A 4,981-nucleotide genomic window follows, 5' to 3' on the forward strand; every position below is an offset into this window, starting at 1 on the left:
GAGCATTAAAATTCCGACTTTACTTTTTTTTGGACCACTCTAATGTATGTACATACATATGTACCAGGGTTGTTGCGAATATTCACATTCGAACCGCGGAAGTGCCGCATAAATTTTAACATTCGCATTCGCTTTCGCATTCACAATAATCAATGCGGAGCTTTTGCGAATGCGAATATGGTGCAAGTGCACTGATAAAACGTATATCTGACAAACAAAAAATGTTTGCCAAAAATTGTTTGCCTGTGGAGATGCTACGTTAAGACCAGGACTGCCAACTTGGCTCAAACCGTGCCATTTTTGGCCCTATTTTACATCAAATGGCACTTAATTTTTCAATTTGGCACTTAGTGCCAAAATGGAAGTTTTCAAAAATAGTAATATTTCAATAAATGTTTGTGAAATCCTTTGTTTGTACTTCTTTTTTTCAACCAAAATTTTCTAATTTCTAAAGATTATTCAACTGGTTTATCTTATTTGGGCATTGCATTTTTGTTTTAGAAATGTGGTTCTTATTTTATTGGTAAATGGGAAGGATTAAAAAGGATGGCACCATTTTTGGGACTTTTATTTTTCTATTTGGCACATTTTGGCACTTTTTTATCCTCAATATGGCACCTTTTAGCTAAGGATAGTTGGCAGCCCTGGTTAAGACTGTCCCCTACGTCGACCTTCTTTCGTAATTTAAAGTCAAAGAGTAAGATAATACTAGATATTTCCAGCGGAAATGTTCAACGGCTGGCTATAAAGAGAGTCGACTATTTGCGCGTTAAAATATTACCTTTAATTAGGTTAGAATTATGTAACTATCGAATATTATTTGTCAAAGGTCTGTTGAAAAAACTTAAAAAAGTTTAATTATTTTTTTCTCATAAAACTTATTATTCTTAAGTTCCGTGTTTCCTTTTATTAGTCTTTCAGCTCGAAAACAAAAACATTTATTTTAATTTTGTGTAAATTGTCAAAATTAGCACGCATCGAAATAAAGATGAAATTATATGTAAATAAGTCGACAGCCAAGTTCACAAATTAAATAAGAATTAATTCAATGTGAATTTTATATCTATTGAGGAGTGGGACTTGGCATGTAAATAATATATCGTTAGTATAGTATGGAAAGGGCTTAACTCACATCGTCGCTGAAATACATAAAGTCGTAACTAACTAAAAATCCAAAATTAACTTTTTGATTGATTATGATGCATTTCATCGAATCATAAGTCCCTACATCGTTTTAGGCAATACAAAAATTTAGTTAGTTGTGGTTTTTTGCATTTCAGCGGCTATAGTATTTACGATACATATCAGGGACCGTAAATAGCAGTTATTTTTTCACAACAGTTAAACTTGGCCAGATATTTTTTAAGTTCTAAACAAATTTGGTACCAAATAAAAGAGGACTTAAATAGCTTTTAAACAGAAATAACTATCGAAGGCTACCACTTCTATTTATATTTCTTTTTAATAATTTAATACAAAAGAAATGCTACCTGACCCAAGGTTTGTTCTAATTAAAAAACATTTTTTATTTAAATATTTTTGAATAGCTGGCTTTCTGTTGGCTTTCCTCGTTTAAATCTTTCAGTTTTAAAGCTATTTTAGTCCTCTTTCAGTTGATACTAAACTTGTTAAATTTGTATAAGCGGTTTGCTTATTATTAGGAAAGGACTTTTATTTTCGACTTAAAAATATCTGGCCAAGTTTAGCTGTTGAAAAAAGTAACTTTTATTTACGGTCCCTGATACATATGTATGTTGAAAACTTGCGTTCATTCGCCTCAAAAAATATATCAAAACACATTGAGCGCATGGAACGGAACAACAAAATGGATTTGAGGGCTTATGGTACCGACAGCGGTGAGTAATTAATTGTGAGTACCTGCAACAAGGAAAGGCCGAGCTCATCTAACCAATAAAAGAAACTAATTACAAGGTATTCATTACAGGCGAACCTTTCCAAGAAAACACCCGGGAACTAAGCAAATCTGAGACCCTTATCGTCCGTGATTCCATAATTCAAATTATTATAAGAAACGGGGTACCTTTTAATAAAATAACAAGATTTAATTTCAAAACAGAATTTTTTTCGAAGTTTTCATTCCTAGAAAATCATTTATTTGCCATATCCACATATTCCCAACCTCGCTATATGCGCACATTTTTCAAACCAGTCACAGAAGACAGGGTTGAAAATGAATTACAAAAACTAAAATCGAAAACCGTTCTCCAAATTCTGAAACAACCAAAAGAATTGGTGCTCCAAATTGGAACATAACGGTGTTTAAACAGCGATCTTGCTAGGTGATGCTAGATTGAAGATGAAAGTCAGGAGGATACATCCGACATTTGCAGCCCCGATGCAATTCCCAAAAAGGAATTGTTGCACCGCAATAAAAAAAGAAATATAACTGAAAGTCCTCTCAACTGGTGCAGCGTCAATCGAAAAGAATCTACAATTTTGTTAAGTTTCAAGTTGTTCAAGTTTGTCGCCTCAGTTATTTGGTGAAAAAACATTATTAAAAATTAATAACTTTTGCATTTCTAATTACCTAAATGCCCTAATGTACTCACCAAAATTATTTCTTAAAAATATTTGACATCCGCATTCTCATTCGCATCCGCGGATGTTAGCTTTTAAACATCCGCATCCGCATCCGCATCCGCGGATGTCTAAAATTCCACATTCGCAACATCCCTAATATGTACTTATGTGTGGAGATACCCTGCAGGCTGCAGTGAAAACCCAAGCCAGCCAGTAAAAATATCAGTTCATTTATTTATTCTGGTTCCGATATCGCACGTTCGAGTCCGCTTTTGAAGGTGGTTAATTAAGACTTTTGAAATTTACATAATTATTATAATTACGTATTTAAAGTTAAATATAAAATTAAAATTCGCAAATTTAATTTTATTTAAGAAAAAACTTATGTATTTTACCGTATAAATTTAATGCATTTCAAAAAAATATTTCTCTTTGGAAAAACATTGATTTAAGAAAAAATCCTTGTCCGAGGACTTGAACCTCAGTATTGGCACTCCAGTGCTTTGCTCTGTCGACCAGCGCGACTGTTCGAGCGCTGTGAGGTATGATGCTACTAGGATTTCTACTGATGCATATTCAAACAATTCACATCCCGTATAACACCGTCATTTTAAAAATACCAGTCCTTAACATTGAAAAGGGATAAAACTTGAATTAGTTGGGCTGAAATTGGTAGCGCTGTAGTTCACAACAGTGATGGAAAAGTAGGCACAATAGCGCCATTTTTGGCACTTTCATTTACAGAGGTACTTTTGGCACAATCATAAAATGCAGAAATTTAAAATAAAAGGCCACTATACAACAAAAAATCACATACCACATTATATGTACATAGTTTAAAAAAAATACAAAAAGTGAAAATAAAAGCACTAAAAATTAAAATAAGGGCCATGAGACATATTTACAAACCGCTGAATTCTATTGTGAATACGCAGTACGAAAAGTAAGTTTTCGCAACAACAAGCTTTTAATTCAGAATTTTTGGAAAGATTCTAAGTTTGCATTTTTAAAGTCCATTAGCCCGATGATTTTTGATAACTTTTTTCTGACGGTGTCATACATTTTCATCCATTAAAAAAATTTTCGAACACACTTTATATGGAAATAAATGCATGAAATTGAAAACTTGTAATCACCTTAAAAAATCCTGAACTCCAAAGTTTGTTGTTGGGAAAACCTGCTGAATTTTTATAATTTTTGTGCAGTTTGGAATGAAGATTTTTGTACATATATTGTGTTTATTAAATTATGAATTAAACTTTTATATAAAATTATTCGAAAAATAATCAATGAACAAAATAGGCGAAACTGGTCAAAGTGTCTCACTGCCATTATTTCGCATATAGGTATGTGTGTAAAAATGTCATAATACCTACAAATATTGCGTTGTCTTTCCCCTCCGTAATTGGAATTCTTGTAATTTTACTATGAATTTATGTATATGTCTAAGGAATCCTTCATAAAAGTGATTCGCTGTAATAATTTAGCTAATTAATAATTATTATATTACTTCAGTGTATTTTAAAAATATTATTTTTAAAAATATATTGTTCTTAAAACGCCTTAAAAAATCCAATTTTGTGGCACTTTCATTTTGTTTTCGACACTATTTTTGAAGACCATTTGGCACATTTTGAAATTCCATCCCTGGTTCACAACGAATGTATGTACATATGTATGTTTGCCCATAATTGAATTTGAAGTTTATTTATAGCGCGAAAATAAAAATATTACTAGTCGCATATATTCACATAAGAACTTTTAACTATACATACATACATACATACGTGCATTCAAACATAGCTAGATATCTCGATGTGTATATATGTAAGTACGTATCAACATAGTTCGCCAATATAAGCCAATTGAGCGCCGCCGGCCAACTGGCCCATTAGCTCAGTTGGTTAGAGCGTCGTGCTAATAACGCGAAGGTCGCGGGTTCGATCCCCTCATGGGCCACATTCGGTTCTTTTATACTTTTTAAATACTTTATTAACTTTATTTATTTATATTCAACAATTTGATTGAGCTTGAGGCTGTTTTTAATGAAAAGTTTTGTGGAAAAATAATCTTATTTCTTAAATTTAAAGCGCTGCTTTACACTTTTATTTGAATATCATTTATAATTGGATTGCAATTAGTGATGGAATTTTGTATGAGCGCATATCTACATCTTCTCACTTTCATTAAAGGAACTCCATTGGGACGAATGAATAGATGATAGTGAAAATGAAGGGGGGTTGGCAGGCGTTTTTGCCTTGCTGGTCCTTTTGCCGTTTGCATGACTGCATGTAAATATGTATGTTAGGGTGCTCATCGAAAATGCTTTTTTTTTGGAAATTTCAACCCTACCCCCTAATTTTATTCGTTTTTGTGAGAAATATTATTGTCTATTTTTATAGATTTTTTTAATGGTCATTTAGAGGTCGCGACTTGTCGA

At 32.5% G+C, this 4,981-nt stretch overlaps 1 non-coding gene across 1 annotated transcript; it reads left to right on the plus strand.

Moving 5' to 3' along the window:
• Positions 1-4,426: 4,426 nt before the first annotated feature.
• Positions 4,427-4,500, plus strand: Trnai-aau. The gene has a single exon. It is a non-coding gene; the product is annotated as a tRNA-Ile (tRNA).
• The last annotated feature ends 481 nt before the right edge of the window (positions 4,501-4,981 follow it).

Source organism: Rhagoletis pomonella, unplaced genomic scaffold, assembly GCF_013731165.1.
Source record: "Rhagoletis pomonella isolate Grant_MI unplaced genomic scaffold, Rhpom_1.0 Rhpom_scaffold_00013, whole genome shotgun sequence".
Classification (NCBI taxonomy): domain Eukaryota; kingdom Metazoa; phylum Arthropoda; class Insecta; order Diptera; family Tephritidae; genus Rhagoletis; species Rhagoletis pomonella.